Consider the following 19,710-nt stretch of genomic DNA (forward strand, 5'->3'; position numbering starts at 1 on the left):
GCCTACTGCACACAGCAGGACCCGCCTCAACCCAACTCCAGTCCAAATCTCCATGTGCACATACATACATATAATCATAAAGCAACTTACAGACCTCAAGCAGATCTAACAGATCACATAACATATAATCATCCTAACCAGGATACTGACCTAATAGGTCACTAGCATGGCACCTTCCTATCTCTCAGGATACTAATCTCAATCAGGCCTCTAACATACACCATCCTAACTCACAGGATGCAAACATATCACAGCACAACAACATAACAATAACATAACAACAACTACCCGGATCTCAATCCGATAAGGGCCGGCCTTGGTGCCTTAGACCCCGTTGATATAGTGAGGATAACTCAACTCGAAACTGCCGGCTGAACAGATAATCCAAGCTACTCCGATCACTGATACGATCTCCACCACTGGACAACCACCAATGCACTGAACTCAAAACAATAATCAACAATTACTAGAATACCCCTGGAAACCACTGATCCACCCTTGGTTAAAGACAAGGTCAAAGTCAACCCCTGACTGACCCTACTCGCTGAGTCAACCCTCTGACTCGCCGAGTTCCCATACTCAGATGTTCTCTCAATCTGCGACCTAACTCGCCGAGTCACCCCGAGACTCGCCGAGTCCAACAACTCAGAGTCCACTTGCACACAACTCACCGGGTCATCCCTTGACTCACCGATTCTCGACTCAACCAGAGAATATCGGAACTCTTCGACAAGACTCGCCAAGTCCAAGAACAGACTCGCCGAGTCTAAGGCTATCATCAACCTACTCGCCGAGTTGTTCATACAACTCGCCGAGTTCCAGGCTATCTTCATCCGACTCGCCGAGTTGTTCTTCCAACTCGTCGAGTCCCAGCTCATCTTCAAGCAACTCGTCGAGTTCACCCATGTGACTCGCCGAGTACCACCGATCTGAATCCATTCAGAAGCATTCCAGGCCATCCAAATGATCCAAAACATAGATCTAGCCTCATACAACTCATCCATCAAGTAAGGTGGCAAACTTTACGTGAATCCAAAGAGATCTAGGCCTTATTCACTTATAACTAGGGTTTGGGACATGCAAGCTTCACTAAACACCCCAACACAGGGACTTTCATGCTCTCTGATTCTTCTCCATTCCAGATCTGAGGTAGCAACCTCAGATCTAACCTCTAGGCTTCCAATTACATCCTTAGACAAGATCCCACAAACCCCAAAATGAAGAAACAACATACAATCAGTCCAAGAACGAGATATTACCTCCAATGGACGCCCCAACTGCAATGTAATTCAAATCCCAGCAAAGCCCCTTGCCCCAAGCCTTCAATCTCACAAAATTCCTTCAACAAACTCCTCTAATGCTCCAAATACATTCCAATCTCCTTTAATCGCACTTTCTAGGGTTTCTGGACTTCAAAGGGAAATAAAGAGGCTGGGGGAAGGGTATAATGTTCTTTAAATAAGGCTCAACCCCGAGAATTAGGGTTTTCTCCACTCAGCGCCTACTCGCCGAGTCCATCTCATCGACTCCCCGAGTCGGCTACTTAACACGCGACCAAGTCGCGACTCTACTCGCCGAGTCCATCCATGGACTCGCCGAGTCACTCTTTCCCAAATAACACTTTTAGCCGTTCAACTCTACTCTTGCTATTCCAAGATGTTATAGTCCCAACTCTGTAACTCTAAATCATGCATATCACATATCACAATAAATCACATCACATAATAACATGCAATCACACTGGCATATAACTCTATAATACTCTGTCTCTTAACTCTATTACCACACTAGGTAAAGTATATTGAGAAGACTCACCTCGGGTATCTCGGTAAATCTCTGATTCGGTAAACGCTGGCCTAGCCTCCGCCTAATCATATGAAATAAACACTCTATTTAATATAACTCTCAAAGGCTAGACTATGCTCTCTTATGACACTCTCAGAAGGGTAAAAGACCATTTTACCCCTCTCATAGCTCAAAGGCCCCACAATAGACCATACCCTAAAAGTCAACCAAAAGTCAACTTTCCGGGTTACGCTGCGCGTACCAGATGTGTACGCTGAGCGTACCCAGCTGCATCTCAGAATCGGGGAGCGCCACCCAGTATGCGGCACGTACTAGGGATTACGCCCGGCGTACTCCCCTGCTTCAGCGCTTTTGCTCTTGAGGTCTTAAACAGTTAAGACCTACGTCCATATTTTTGATCTGACCCCATCTAAGCCCCTTAATCCATAAAGTTGATGACTTTAAGCCTTTGCATGGCTGAACAAGTCACTAACTCCCAAAATGATCCAACCTTCAACTCTAGAAGGCTTAAAACACATGCATGACTCCAAAGTAACATCCAAGATGGGAACTTTATGGCTCTAAATCACTAGTAACACTGAAAAGGGACAAATCTCGGACCATGGAGCACTTTACACTCATAAAGTCTCCACCTTTGGGGTTTTTTAGCCCTAAAAAGGACACATACAACAACAACCAAAAGAAGAGGAAAGTTTTGAACTTTATACCTCCAAGTGTGGCCCTTTCCTCTGTAGATCTCAGATCCAAAATGGCACCTCAAGCTTTAGCCTCCAAGAACTCCCTTCCTTCTTCTTCACTAAGCCACTAAAGCACCAACAAGCTCAAATTAACACTCTCACACACTAAGAATGATGGGGCTCTCTTTTAGGGTTTCCCTCACTGATATGGAGGCTGAGAAATGAGCCATAACACCCTTTAAATAGTGCACAAGGTGGATTAGGGTTTTTGCACCTGGGTCGGGTACGCCCGGCGTAACTCTAGGTACGCCCAGCGTACCTTGGCGACTCCCCGTCCAGATTAAGTGCATGAGTACGCGCAGCGTACCCCTATGGTACGCCCAGCGTACTCACTTGCTACAATCCCACTGCTCAAGGACTAAACATGCCCAATCAATAAAGAACAAGGATGAAAGGAGAATACCTGAATCTCGGGGTGTTACAATTCTCCCCTACTAGAACTAGACTTCGCCCTCGAAGTCTCATTCTTCGAACAACTCTGGATGCTGCCCTCGCATCTCCAACTCTGACTCCCAAGTCATCTTGGACCCCTTCCAATGTTACCACTGAACCAAAATCAAAGGTACCTCCTTGTTCCTCAAAACCGTGATCTTCCGATCTCTGATTGCCACCGGTCTCTCAGCATAATTCAAGCTCGCATCCACCTGAATATCCTCCAATGGTACCATTGCCGACTCATCGGCTATACACTTCCGCAATTGCGACACGTGGAAAGTGTCATGGATCTGACCTAGCTCTGCAGGTAGCTCCAACCGGTAGGCTACCCTGCGTACCCTTGCAATCACCTGAAAAGGACCGATATATCAGGGCCCCAACATGCCCCTCTTCCTGAATCGGATCACTCCTTTCCAAGCAGAGACCTTCAGGAGAACAAAGTCGCCGACCTGGAACTCGAGCTCGGACCGGCGCCTGTCCGCATAACTCTTTTGATGACTCTGAGCGGTCAATAATCTCTGTCTGACCTGCTGTATCTGCTCAGTCGTCTGCAGCACAATCTCGGTACTACCCATAACCCGCTACCCGACCTCTCCCCAGAAAATGGGGGTCCGACACCTCCTCCCATACAACAGCTCAAAGGGTGGCATACCAATGCTCGAATGATGGCTGTTGTTGTAGGAAAACTCTGCCAAGGGCAAATACATGTCCCAACTCCCCCCGAAATCCAACACACATGCCCGGAGCATGTCCTCGAGCGTCTGAATCGTCCGCTCACTTTGTCCGTCAGTCTGGGGGTGATATGCGGTACTAAAATGCAGCCTAGTACCCAACTCCTTGTGAAATTTCTTCCAGAATCTGGAAGTGAAACGCACATCTCGGTCTGAGACAATCAAGATCGGCACTCCATGCCTCGACACCACTTCTCTCACGTACATCTCTGCCAACTTCTCTACGGATGAGCTCTCACTGATAACAAGGAAGTGGGTGCTCTTTGTCAACCTGTCCACAATCACCCAAATTGCATCGACACCCCTAGTAGTCCTTGGCAATTTGGTGATAAAATCCATGGTAATCTGTGCCCACTTCCATTCGGGAACCTCCAACGGCTGCAACTTACCATGCGGTCTCTGGTTCTCAGCCTTAACCCTACGGCAGGTTAAGCACCTCTCAACAAACCACGCGACATCCCTCTTCATACAGGGCCATCAATACTCCTTCTTCAGGTCTAAATACATCTTAGTGGCCCCAGGATGGATCGAGAATTTCGACCGATGAGCCTCTTCCATCAAAATGGTACGTGTCCCTCCCACAAACGGTACCCAGATACGCCCCTAAAATGTCATAAGCCCCCGGCTATCAGTAATGAACTCTGATACCAACCCGACAACTCGCTCTCTCTTCTGAATCTCAGGCTGCACAGCCTCAGCCTGTGCCCCATGAATGGTGTCTAGCACCGTATCTATCACGGTCAATCTCAAACATACATCTTGCAATGGGGTGCTCTCCGCCCTGCGGCTCAGTGCATCGGCTACAACATTAGCCATGCCCGGGTGGTACAGGATCTCATAATCATAATCCTTGACCACGTCCAACCACCTCCCCTGTCGCATGTTTAGGTTGGGCTGATCCATTAAATACTTCAGGCTCTTGTGGTCCGTGTATATCGTACACCGAACCCTGTACAGATAGTGATGCCAAATCTTGAGGGCGAACACCATTGCCCCCAACTCAAGATCGTGGGTGGGATACCTCGTCTCATGAGGCTTCAGCTGCCTCGATGCGTATGCTATCACATGCCCTCTCTGCATCAGCACCGCTCCAAACCCCAAGATCGACGCATCACAATACACCATAAAGTCCTCCATTCCCTCTGGAAGGGCTAACACTGGGGCTTCACATAGCCTCTGGCGAAGCGTCTCAAAGGAGGTCTGTTGCTCTGGTCCCCATGAAAAAGCGACACCCTTTCGGGTTAACCTGGTGAGTGGAACGGCGATCTTGGAGAAATCCCTGATAAATCTCCGATAATAGCCTACCAACCCCAAGAAACTAATGATCTCGGACGGTGACCTTGGCACCTCCCAACTCATCATTGCCTCCACTTTGGCCGGGTCGACCAAAATCCCCTTCTGGTTAACGAGATGCCCTAGGAACTGGACCTCTCGCAACCAGAAATCACACTTGGAGAATTTGGCGTAAAGCCTCTCCAATCTCAGAACTCTGAGGATTTCCCTCAAATGCTCGTCATGCTTCTCTCTGGATCTCGAATACACCAAAATATCATCGATGAACACGATCACCAATCGATCCAACATCGGCCTGCACACTCTGTTCATGAGGTCCATGAACACTGCCGGGGCATTGGTGAGTCCGAAAGGCATCACCACAAACTCGTAATGCCCATAACAAGTCCTGAACGCTGTCTTCTGGATGCCCTTATCTCGCACCCTTACCTGATGATACCCTGACCTCAAATCAATCTTGGAGAACCAAGATGCTCCCTGCAACTGATCGAACAAATCATCGATCCTCGGCAACGGGTAGCGGTTCTTGACCGTCAGCTTGTTCAACTCCCGGTAATCAATGCACATCCGGTGTGAACCACCCTTTTTCTTGACAAAAAGGATAGGCGCTCCCCACGACGAGCTGCTCGGCCGAATAAACCCCTTTCGCAACAGCTCTTAAGTTGCGAGGATAACTCTTGCATCTCTGGAGGTGCAAGGCGATAGGGCACCTTGGCAATAGGCGCAGCCCCCGGAACCAAATCGATACTGAACTCCACTTGCCTCACGGGAGGCACACCCGACAACTCCTCTGGAAATACGTCCAGGAACTCATGCACTATCAGAACCTCCTCAACTAACCTCGGTCTCTCTAAATCAACCCGCGTATCCATCACATACGCTACAAAGCCCTTACAGCCCTGCTGTAGACACTGCCTCACTCTAGCGGCCGAACAAAACGCTGATCCAAAACGTGTACCCTTGCCGTACACCGTAAGAACTCCCCCACTAGGGTCTCATATGGTCACCAGCTGTCGCTCGCAGTCGATAACCGCACCGAATATGCTCAACCAGTCCATGCCCACAATGACACAGACATCACCCATCGCAATAGGAACCAAATCAATCGGGAACTCAACACCGAAAATCTCGAATACGCACCCTCGGATCACCTCTGTGGCATATATCACCCTCTCGTCAGCTATGGAAACTCTCAGAGGCCTACTCAACGCCTCACGACTAACACTGATATGCTGACTAAAAGCCAAAGATACAAAAGACCGAGTCGTACCCGAGTAAAATAACACCAAGGCAGGTACAGAATTCACAAGAAAAGTACCTACGCATAACATAATATAAGCACAATATCTCAACATCAAAATAAATACACGAAAGAATACATACCAGCCACGACATCGGGCGCTGCGCGGACCTCCTCCGCGGTCAACTGGAAGGCTCTCCCTCGTGCCCTCGGTGCCTCGGCCTTCACTAGCCGACTCTCGGTAGCTCTGATGGGAGCAAGGGCAGATCCCTGAGATGCTCCCTGTGCTGATCCCCGCAACTGCGGATACTCTGCCTTCCGGTGTCTGGTCTGGTTGCAGTGAAAACATACTGGAAACCCCTTGGGGCAGTCCTTGGCCATATGCCCCTCCTTGCCACATTTGTAGCAAGACCCTGCTCTGCACACCCCGTCGTGGCTCTTGCCGCACTTGCCACAAGTGTGGCCCCTCTGGCTCCCTAATCTTGAATCGGCGGGCTTGGCCCGCTTGGCTACCGGCTGAAACTGCACCGGTCACCGATCCCTCCCCTGAGACTCGGCCTCCTCCCTAGCCTGAGTCTCCAGCTTTATCTCCCTCTTCCGGGCATTTTCCTGAAGCTCGACAAATGTCCAGTACGTCGAGTTCGCCACGAAATCACGTATGTCCCTCCTCATAATGCTCAAATATCGACTCATACGTGCCTGCTGGGAGGACACGTGCTCTGGGCAGAACATCGCCCGCTCATGAAACATCCTCGTAATCACCGTAACAGACTCAGTACCCTGCTTGAGGGTCAGAAACTCTTGGGCCAAACGCTCCCTCTCCACCTAGGGAACGTACTCATCTCTGAACATAGCAGTGAACCTCTCCCAGGTCAATGCTGCAAGCTCAGCAGGCGTAATAGTGCGCCGTCACAAACTTCCACTAGTCCTTCACTCCCAAACAAAGCTGGTTCAGCGCGAACTGGACTCTCAAATGCTCAGGAGATGAGAAAGTAAAGAAACACCCCTCTATGTCTGAAATCCATCTCATCGCCGCAATCGGGTCCTGGGTCCCATCAAACTCCGGTGGCTTTGTGTTGCTGAACTCTCGGAACAGCAACGCGTCGCCACCCTGTGGCCTCGTCGTAGCTATAGCTGCAGTGGCTGCAGCAACAACAGCCTCAGAAAGAGCAGCGTACTTCTCATCAAATGTCTCTATCAGCGTGGTCTTGATAGACCTGAACATCTCTGGTATCACTGCCCTGATGGCCGCAGCCACCTCCTCCTGGATGAACCTACGGATCTCCTCATCCCTCGTATCACTGGTCCCTGGCATGTGGCGAGTCCCAACCATGATCTCTCTCTCTGAAATACAATATAAGAATAATATCAGGGACTCGCTCGAGTATTCTCACACTCGAATACTCCATCCTACTTGTTCCTTGGTACTCCAAAGATTCTTACTTGGACTGTGCACTGACTCGACATCTTCAGTAGTATGGGCCCATTACTACCGTCAACACCGCATCAGCATCCACCCCAAGTCCTCCTCCTAGAGCCCCAAGTCCCAAGCACTCTACTCTCTCTAATCATATGATACTCGCAAATAGATCTTTCACAATCTCCTCGCTGCTACCTAACCACTCTGAAATATTCATAGCAGCAAGACTCCTAGACTCAGGCATCACATATCAGGCCACTCTAGTCCTAATAAGAATACCTAATCTACTCTAGCATGCATATCATACCTCATCATATAACATATCACATCATATCTCATAACACTTATAATAATGGTATTTTGGGAAATCACCGTTCGGGCGCTGGCTGTTTGTACACACGACTCTGCTCTGTTTGTCTAGCAAGTTCTTCTTTTGAAACCTTGTTTTATTATCAAAATTTTCCTCAAATCCTCGGTTTGAGTTCAAATATGTCCGAAGGTGCACCCGAATCCCTCAAACCTAGGCTCTGATACCAACTTGTAACACCGTAAAAATTAAAACAATTTTTCACATTTGAAAACACATTTTAAATAAAACCATTCATTCATAAAATGTCATAACATCATGTTTTTATTTCACAAATGTCTCCCAAGATCAAAATACATCCAATCCCATGTGTGTGTACGAATCAAGCCGGTGCCTTTCCATAGTCATCACTGGTACGTGAAACACATAACACTGAACACTGTAAGCATAAGCTTAGTGAGTTCCCCAAAATACCACACTAACACATAGTAGCCACTCGAGGCTATAACTCTGTTGACCCTCTGGTCAATGTGTCTCAGTGGGGCCCTTCAGCCCCAACTCTCTGTGGGCCCTCTGGCCCTAACTCTAGGGACCCGAAAGTCCCAACTCTGTAACTCTGAATCATGCATATCACATATCACAATAAATCACATCACATAATAACATGCAATCACACTGGCATATAACTCTATAATACTCTGTCTCTTAACTCTATTACCACACTAGGTAAAGTATAGTGAGAAGACTCACCTCGGGTATCTCGGTAAACCTCTGATTCGGTAAACGCTGGCCTAGCCTCCACCTATTCATATGAAATAAACACTCTACTTAATATAACTCTCAAAGGCTAGACTATGCTCTCTTATGACACTCTCAGAAGGGTAAAAGACCATTTTACCCCTCTCATAGCTCAAAGGCCCCACAATAGACCATACCCTAAAAGTCAACCAAAAGTCAACTTTCCGGGTTACGCTGCGCGTACCAGATGTGTACGCTGAGCGTACCGACTGCATCTCAGAATCGGGGAGCGCCACCCAGTACGCGGCGCGTACTAGGGATTACGCCCGACATACTCCCTTGCTTCAGCCCTTTTGCTCTTGAGGTCTTTAATAGTTAAGACCTACATCCATATTTTTGATCTGACCCCATCTAAGCCCTTAATCCATAAAGTTGATGACTTTAAAGGCATGGATGAACAAGTCACTAACTCCCAAAATGATCCAACCTTCAACACATGCATGACTCCAAAGTAACATCCAAGATGGGAACTTTATGGCTCTAAATCACTAGTAACACTGAAAAGGGACAAATCTCGGACCATGGAGCACTTTACACTCATAAAGTCTCCACCTTTGGGGTTTTTTAGCCCTAAAAAGGACACATACAACAAAAACCAAAAGAAGAAGGAAAGTTTTGAACTTTATACCTCCAAGTGTGGCCCTTTCCTCTGTAGATCTCAGATCCAAAATGGCACCTCAAGCTTTAGCCTCCAAGAACTCCCTTCCTTCTTCTTCACTAAGCCACTAAAGCACCAACAAGCTCAAATCAACACTCGCACACACTAAGAACGATGGGGCTCTCTTTTAGGGTTTCACTCACTGATATGGAGGCTGAGAAATGAGCCATAACACCCTTTAAATAGTGCACAAGGTGGATTAGGGTTTTTGCACCTGGGCCGGGTACGCCCGGCGTAACTCTAGGTACGCCCAGCGTACCTTGGAGACTCCGCGTCCAGATTAAGCGCATGAGTACGCGCAGCGTACCCCTATGGTACGCCCACCGTACTCACTTGCTATACTCCCACCACTCAAGGACTAAACATGCCCAATCAATACAGAACAAGGATGAAAGGAGAATACCTGACTCTCAGGGTGTTACAATTATTGATGATTTTTCTCATTTTACTTAGGTAATCTTTCATAAACAGAAAGAAAAAACCACGAAGAAGATGATTGATTTTATCAAGCAAATTGAGCTTCACTTGTGAAAGCATGTTGGAAAGATACGAAGAGACAATAGGACAGAATTCAAGTATCATGTCTTTGATGAATTCTTAACTAACAAAGGAATCAGTCACAACTTTTCTTCTCCTCACATTCCAAAACAGAATGGTGTAGTTGAAAGACGAGACCACTCCTTGTGTGAAGCAGCGAGAACCGTGTTATCTTTTGCAAAATTGCCATTATATTTTTGGGCTGATGCAATCGAAATTGCTTGCTTTACTCAAAATCGTTCTTATATCAATAAATGCTTTCTGCTAACTCCTAAAAAAATCTTGAATAATAGAAAGCCTAATGTGAAATTATTTCATATATTTGGTCGTAGGTGTTTCATATTTAACTCCAAAGAACATCACAACAAATTCGACAAGAAAGCAGATGAAGCAATATTTTTGGGATATTCTCTGCATTCCAAAGCATATCGTATTTTAAATAAATAGTAAAAAAAACTAGAAGAAACATATTATGCCACTTTTGATGACAAATATGTGAAATCCATTCTAAAAGAAGCTATCTAAATAGGAGAAATTTTTCCTGAATTTTGCAACCAAACAATTTCTTTTTCAAATCTTTATGAGGAATTTTTGAATTTGTTTGATGAACCTCAAAAGGCGATATCTTCTGAAAATAAAGAAACTGATAATCATGATGATGAATTGCTAACATTAATTGATGAAACATTTCAAAATGTTCAAACTTCAGAAGAAAATGTTGGTTCTACTTTTTTTCCTGTTGAGAGGGAGAGTAGAGAATATTTTAATTCTCCAATAATTGAAAATATTGCATAATCGACTGAAAGAAATATTAATGATTTTGTGCAGCTGGAGTTCAAATCCAAATTTCCAGGGGGAGAGTTCAATTCTAATTTTTCAAGAATAAGAAATTTTAGAAATTGAATCTGCTGCTCAATCAAATGTTAAAGAAATCAATGTTCAGTTAAATCCTGAATATGATATAAACTTTCCACCTTTGACAAAATGGACTCAAGATCATCCACGAAATCAAGTTATTAGTGATACTTTTTCAAGTTTTTTTACTCATTCGCAACAGAAAGATAAACAATCATCTTTGAACGCTAATAAAGAATTTCGCATGTTTAATTTTTTTGTCTCTAAAATCGAACCTAAGACAGTTAAGATGGCCTTTGATCATGCAGATTGGGTAAAGGCTATGCAAGACGATCTAAATGAATTTGGGTGCAACAAGGTTTGGAGATTAATTCCAACTCCAGAAAATGCATTGGTTGTTGGTTTAAAGTGGGTATTTCGCAACAAAATGGACAAATAAGGTAATGTGATTCGGAAGAAAGCACAGCACGACTAGTAGTCAAAGGAAATTGTCAAGAAGAAGGAATCGATTATGAATAAACGTTTGCTCCCGTACCAAGACTGGAGTCAGTTCGCATATTTTTGGATTATGTTGCTTACGAAAATTTTGAAGTATTTCTGATGGATGTGAAGTGTGCATTTCTAAACGGAGAACTGGAAGAAACGATCTATGTTGAACAACCTATAGGTTTCGTTAATGAGAAATTTACATATCATTGTTATGTGCTAGATAAAACAGTGTATGGTCTGATGCAAAATCCACGTGCATGGTATGAAACTTTGACTAAATTCTTAAACAATCAAAATTTAAACAAGGTTATGCCGGACCTTCTTTCATAAAAAATTGGTTAATCATCTAATTATTGTTCAAATTTATGTTGATGACATCATTTTTGGTTCAACTAATCCTTAATTGACTTATGAGTTTTGAAAATTGATAGAAACAAAATTTGAAATGAGTGATATGGGTGCAATTAACTTTTTACTTGGTTTAAATATTAAACAGAGTTCAAAGGGCATCTTCATCAATCAAGAAGCGTTCACAAAGACTTTACTTGCTAAATTTGGTATGAATGGTGACTCAAAGGTTAAAGTTCTGATGATGTTTGGAACGAAGCTCACCCCTTCACTTGATAAACCTACAACAGATTATACATTATACAGACAGATGATTTCTTCTTTATTGTATCTAACATCTCGTCTTCTTGACATTAGGTTTCCAGTTTGCTACTGAGATTTCAAGCGAATCCACATGAACCACACAAGATAGCTTTAAAGAATATTGTAGGGTTTCAAAGCACTCCATGGATGATGGCAATGGGCCCCTTTGATGAATTGTAGGTTAAAAGCCCAAGACTTGTCTTTTCCCTATAAATAGTCATGTATTATTGATTATTAGGGTTAAGAGTGAGGCAAAATGTAGCCGCCACGTGATGTTTCTTATGTAGTGTTAGATTCTTTAGTCTATGCTGAAAGTCTAATTTATTCCTCATATTTGAATAAATCGAGTGATCATTCGACATAATCTTCATATTTGTGTTTGTTCTTATTTTCCGCATCTTGTTCATCAAATCTCAATTAGGGTTTTCATTCTCAACAAGTGGTATCAGAGCGGGTCTTTGAAGATCTATTGATTTTTGAAGTTTCGGTTCTTGATTTGATGATTCTGTGCACGAGTTATTGAAGATTATTGGTATTTTGGCAATTTAGAATCAAAATTTTGTTCAAGACACTATTCATCAAGATTTATGATATTCTTCTACTGTTCATCTGGTATTATTTCAATCCGATTCGTTTTTAGTTCATATTCTTTGATTGGATCTGATCATTTTTTTGATGTCGATGGATCTATTTCTCTTGACGTAGTCCATTAATTCAATTCCATATTGTTCTTGAGCCAAACAAGCGTTGTTTACTGTTCATTATTGAACCCACAAATTTCATTCGTTGTTTGTTCCTTTATTGACGTCTGAAATCACTAAATCACGTAGTCGACACATCTCTAAATTGTGAATATTGCATCTTGAAATCCTCTGGTCAATCTAAGCAATTTATTTGATTTAGTTAATCATTTGTTTCAATTTGATTTAACAATCATTTTCTATTCTTGATTAGAGATGTCTGAAACGTATCAATCTCGAAATCGATTTTGATTTTGTTATTTGATTGTGTTGTTTGAATTGATTTGCTTAATCTGTTCCTCATCTCGATTGTATGATTTTTGAGTGGAAATTTTGAAGTCCTGTGATGTACAGTTGACGAACAGATGGTCAAACCTGAAACGTATTCAAAGTTAAATTTGAAATCAGTCTTTGTTCTTAAAATCAATCTTGTAATTGAATTGATCCTTGGTCTCGGAACTGGATTTTTGGAGTATAATGTCAACTGACTTGGAATCGGAATGGTCATTGTTTGTCACCAATAAAAGTTAAAATCTTGCATTCGGGAACAAAAACGATTTGTAATTGCTTTGAAGACCTGTTCGCAATCGACTAGTGGGTCTCGCAATCATGCTTAAAACAATCGGAATTGGAACTTAACTGGAATTATTTGAGGGTGTTTGCCATTTGCTGGTCAAACCTGAAAGTCAAAATTGGTATGAACGGCCTTACCTGCGAACGGTCTAGGAATCGGGGTTGGAAATCTAGGCTCGCACTCATATCCCTCACGAACATCAAAATTAAGACCAGATTCAGAACCGACTGTTCGCTGTTGGTATGTTCGGAGTTTGGAATTGATTCAGAGTTTGGTATCTTTGAATTCTGAGTTGACATTGATTCGCAATCAGAATTGAAATTGTTTGATTCGGATTAGACGAGCTCGCAGTTGGAATTGGCTCGGATTCGGACTCGAGATCCTATTGTGAGGATTCGTTAGTTCATCAGAGCGTAAATGGGTAAATGGGGAAGATGACTTCAAGTTACATATTTGGTCCCTGTATCTCCAGCAACATGAAAGCTTTGGTGCAATTCTCGAATTTATTTCAATCCTGATGCGGAATTACTATTTAGTCCACTGACTTTCAGCAAATGACAGTTTCTGCCCAATATTCAGAATAGCTTACCAATTTAAGGGTCGGTGAACAGTTTTGAATTCTTTAACGCACATATTTTTTCGTGAACAGAAAAATAAAGATTCCATCAAGTCTTGGCGGTTCAGAAATTCGTTTTTCGTGATCAGGTCAATTTTTCACAATTTTTTCGGATTTTTCATTATGTATATCATTTTGTCGTGGGGGAGCACGGTAATTTTTTATCCATTCAAGATCATTCTCATGACCATTTGAAGGCTTTATAATCACGTTTTTTATTATAAATCGGGGGAGAATTTGATATGACCATTCGAAATTTAGATTTGTGACTTTCCAAATTTGAAGATTTTTAATAAAGCTTGTGGTAGAATTATGAAGGTAGCTTTTACAGTGAAAGTTCTTCATCGAGCTTTGCTAAAGCTTTTACAGAGAAGTATCCTTTACAGTAGAAGTTCTTCATCGAGCTCGGCTAAGGACTTGTTATATCTTCGACTTTTAGTATTTTTTCGATCAAGTGGCATTACAAATCTTAAAGTTTGGGTTGTTACATGATATTTTTTGATGGCTTATATCATTAGCTTATTTGAAGATCATTGTGACTTGGAGGGGGAGCTCTTCAAAGAAAAGAAGTGATTAGGTTTCTTTGTTATGAAATGGGTTTTTATGGCGGGTTTGGTTTTCATGAAGATTTTTTTGGGATTACATTCGAAAATGAAGTTTAAAGACATTACTTCAGTGCTTGGTTCATATATCCTAGAGCCCGTGTTTGAAGACTATTGAAGAATCAAGATCGTGGATTGCTTCATATATTCCTCATTGCAGATCTTTTAATTTGCTAGATGCTTGTTTTGGAAGTTAAAGCATTGTCATCCATTCCATATTTTGAGGGGGAGATTGTAGGGTTTCAAAGCACTCCATGGATGATGGCAATGGGCCCCTTTGATGAATTGTAGGTTAGAAGCCCAAGACTTGTCTTTTCCCTATAAATAGTCATGTATTATTGATTATTAGGGTTAAGAGTGAGGCAAAATGTAGCCGCCACGTGAGGTTTCTTATGTAGTGTTAGATTCTTTAGTCTATGCTGAAAGTGTAATTTATTCCTCATATTTGAATAAATCGAGTGATCATTCGACATAATCTTCATATTTGTGTTTGTTCTTATTTTCCTCATCTTGTTCATCAAATCTCAATTAGGGTTTTCATTCTCAACAAATATTTTCAGATATCTTCGTAAGACTACTTTTCTTGGATTATGGTATCCATCTAATTCTGGATTGTGTTCAAGCATATTCTGATGTTGATCTCATAGGTTGTGGTCTTGATCGCAAAAGTACATTTGGTGAATATTAGTTCTTGGATGGAAAATTGGTCAGGTGGCAATTAAAGAAACACATTTGTGTATCTTTATCACCTGCCAAAGCTAAAGATATTGTAGCAGCCTCGTGCATTTCGCAAATTATGTAGATATAAAGTCAGCTTAACATGAAAATGATTCCTTTATACTATGATTGCGAAAGTGCCTTACGTATTTGTCATAATCCTATTCAACATTCAAAGACAAATCACATCATGTTACGTTATCATTTTATAAAAGATCATGTTGAAGACGCAAATGTTGAAGTACATTTTGTAAGATTAGAGCGTCAATTGGCTGATATTTTCACAAAAGTTTTACTAGAAATCATATTTAACAGAATTCTGCAAGGACTTGGAATGATTGATGTTGAATTAGTTCCGAAGTCAAATCCTTGAAGTTATGAAAAGATTAAGGTTCACTTGCTATGCGATGGGAATTTTTCAGCCTTTTGCACTTTGGTTTTTCACAAAAAACACTTAGATGCGAGAAGGTGTGATCTTTCACAGGCTGGTGCTCTAGGTATTTGTTTATCCTTTTCTTACTTTTGTCTTAAAAAAAACATTAAAAAATCCAAAAAGATTTATCTTATTTTTGTCTTTAGTTTTTTTAAAAACTTTCAAAAATCCAAAAAGATTTTTCTTATTTTTGTCTTTATTTTTTTGTTTCACGTTGTATTTGCTAGCATGTCTATTTTCTTGGGGATCAGTTGTTATTCTTGTTTGCATTAGTTAGATGTCCCTAGAAGCATGTTGTTGCATGTCGTTTAAAGTCTCAAATATTCTTTGTTTGCATAAAAGTCTTAATGAAATTTCTTGTTCTAAGGATTTCTTCCCAATAGGCCGTATTAACAAAAATCATCGAGCTACCTATCTCTACTCATTTCGGAGTTTAGAGATTTCTGCTTGGTGCTATAATTCTTCTAACCAATCTTGGAGACCAATGATATCTTGGGTATATACAAATCCGAATATAGGGTTCCTATCTAAACCATAATGACTTAACAGATCTTACAACAACAATTTTTTATTAACCCTTGATCTTTCGAGTTTATACCAACTTAGAGTTAGGTTTCTCAATAATTATTTTTATGATCATTTCATTGTTAGCTTGAGAATGTGAACAACTCGTTCTTCTTTTCGAATCTTATATTTCTTACACATTGCACACACTATGACACATATCCCAAGACATCTCTAGTCTAAAACAACTAGGATGTAGGCATGCAAAAATTTTGTGTTTATGATCTTTTGGTCATTATTACCATGATCTTGGTGAAATACAATAAACATTTCCTAAAATGAATTAACGGTGAACCTTTTTGTTCTAGCATGAAACAAAGGAATTGACGGATGAAATTCTTATATTTCGCAATGCCATATCTTTTAATGTTCAAAATCTCTTAGTTTTTGTTTGTGAGATCTTCATGAGATTAATTGATTCTAGGTTAATTTGTTCCTAATAAGATCCAACTTTATTTTTCAAATTATGATATTTTCGTATGAAAATTTTTCTTATCTCGATCTTACTTTCCAATCACTATAGCATTTTTGTTAAACTTGATCTTGGCTACATTGGTCAATCAAGTTTTTCCTTTCGTATTTTAGCACTTATGTGAAGCTGCTTCTATGATCAAAAATGATCCTGCCCATAAAACCTATGAAAAGATTATTTTCATAACTTCTTAAAAAGTTAACGATCGTAATTCAATGAGAAACCACAGAAGCACTTCTTAGTCTCTCTTGACTATTGAATGAAGAGAATCTGTGCCCGGATCTAGCTGTTTTTATATCAAAGATTCTTTTATATCACTACTTATCCAAAACAATTTAAATTTTCTTCTATCTTTTCATTTGGCACACATTTTCACTGAAATCTCTGATTTCTCAGAAATCTGGGTTCTATTTCATGGTAAAAATCTCAATGTGCTTGTGAAAGACAATCCTGGTCGTAATTCCAATGGATACTATTTCAATTTGTGAAAACTGAAGGGTGGATCAGTGATTGCGAAACTGCTTCAAAACGAAAAGGCATGTTCCTATTGAATTTTAAAATTTAAGGCACATCTTCAAAGGGTCTGACATCATGATGTTCAATAAATGGTTGTTGAAGTTTGTTACAAAATTTGATGAGATGGCAATGTTTTATTGGTTCAATATGTTTGGAATGATTGGCATAATTCTATTTGCTGACATCAGAGCCGTAAAGCATTAAATGCGTGGTGGCGGGTTTTCTCTCTCCAAATCTATAAACGGTTCAAATTCAAATCCCACACCTCACTCACTATTTACACACCCTGATTGTTCATCATCTTCCTTTCTACGCTTAAAAACCCTATCCGTAACAGACGATTTTCTTCTCAAATCACATGGCTTCTTCTGATTTTATCTCTTTCATGGACCAATCTTCTTCATCTGTACTTCTGAATATCAAGTTAAATCAAAATATGGTGGTTGTTCTCGATCCATATAAGTATTCTCAACTGGTTCAACCTTTGATTGTTTGCTTGGATCATTCTATACTAAAGAAAGCTATGGTTATGGTTGAAGATGTCCTGATTTCTCAGTTATCATTGGCATATTCTAGTACTATATACAGTTTGAAGTTGGAGATTATGAGTATTGAAATTCAAGGGGTACCTAAACACGTCTATTTCCAAATCAAATTTCTACAAGTTGTTAGGGCTTTCAACTGCTGAAGATTTGATTGCTCCAGATAAAATTTTTGCATCATCCATTATTCAATTCTATCAACAAATGTGGTACATCTATGATTTATCTATTCGTTCTCGCTTTAAGAAGTAAGCACTTCCTCCCATTTGCAATGCATTGTTTATGATAATGTTCAAATGGTTTTCTTAGAGATTAACAGGGTCTGATAATGCAAGTTGATTTTTTCATACTTCGTTATATGGACTCTATTCTGGAGAAAATATTGATTTTGGAGCCATCTTATGGGATCAATTGGTTCAAAGCTTTTCTTCAAAACAAAGGACACTGAAATTTCATGTCCTTGTTTTTGGTCCATTTTCGTGAGGAGTTCTATGCTCCATTATCATATTCTAGAGATGAGAGATGATGTTATTACTGATATTCCTAAGATGAAGACTACAACATTTGTTACTTCTGATCCAAAGAACTTCTTGATAGTGGGCTCAATTTCTCAAGCCATGTTATCCATGATTCCTGCTAAAAATCCTATCATTATTGAACATTTGAAGATTGCAGTTTCTACTATAGAAGTTGGTTTTGATTCAATTCATGAAGGTGAAATTCCATAGAAGAAATCAAAGAGTTCTAAGAAAAAAGGAAAATCGATTGTTTTTAAGAAATCTAAATAGCAAAAGAGGCAGAGTCTTACTCAAGTTGTTATTAAAGAAAAATAAATTGAGCATACTAAAAGCCTTGATCATAATGAAAAGGAGTATGTTCTCAACAATGAAGAAGATTATGTGAACATTGGACTGAAATCAACAACTGTTTTGGAGCCAATTCAAACTTCTCTTGTCTGTTCGCAGATGGAACCTAAAGCAAAAATTTATAAACAGGTTGTTGATGATCATTTTCTCAATCTTTCTCAAACACTTCCTACTCCACTAATTTTTTTTTGCTACTTCTCAATCCACTTCAGTTCCAACCAGTACATTTTTTCTCTTGTTTCTCAGTTTTCAACAAAACCATTTGAGATTCATATTTTTACTGAGGAAACTATTACTTCTGTATCTCAATCCACAACTTATACAAAACCTCCACTAGAGGCTTCTACTTTTGAATCCCATCGGTAGAAGAATAGAACTCAGGCATTCCTGGTAACACATATGATGTGGGGCCAAATGTGTAACACCCTGTCCTTAATCGTTTCCTATTTCGAAGTGGTGACCAAAGATCAGGTATTATTAGGCTTAGGACCTTTCAGGAAATGAGATCTAGACCCATTTGGATGTGGGTGACGTAATTTAGATGATCCAGGTGTTCGGTTTGTGTTTTGGAGCCAAGGGGTAGTTTGGTAAAGTGTTAGCTTGGGCTTTTATGGAAAATGGATTTTTGCCTAGGACATTTTAAGGCAAGTATGAGTTTATAAAAGCATAGAGCGTCTCGTAACCTTTGCATGGATATAAGGATCTTCGAAATCGGATTTATAATGAAGAAGTTGTGGCCTTCGGAGGATTATAGGGTTTAAGGACAACCCTAGTACGCAGGGGCGTACATAGGAAGTACGCAGGATGTACTAGTGCAAAGTTCAATACGTGGGCATACACTGGTGTACACTTAGCCTAATAAGAGGGATTGATCACCGGACCGAGGCCTCGTATGCTGTCTAACATCCCCCTCTGACACGTATCACAATATTTTCCGCTTTGGGATCATCTATCCCTGGATTCTTCTCGCCCGAGCACGCTTAACTGCAGAGTTTCTTATAGAATCTGATGCCCTCACAACTTTAAAACGCGTTGTGTCAAGGAAGGTATCCACACCCCTTATAAGGAAATGTTTCGTTCTCCTTCCAAGTCGATGTGGGATTAGGTGGAA

The sequence above is a fragment of the Lactuca serriola genome, chromosome 6, assembly GCF_051521515.1.
Source record: "Lactuca serriola cultivar US96UC23 chromosome 6, Lser_US96UC23_V15, whole genome shotgun sequence".
NCBI lineage: Eukaryota > Viridiplantae > Streptophyta > Magnoliopsida > Asterales > Asteraceae > Lactuca > Lactuca serriola.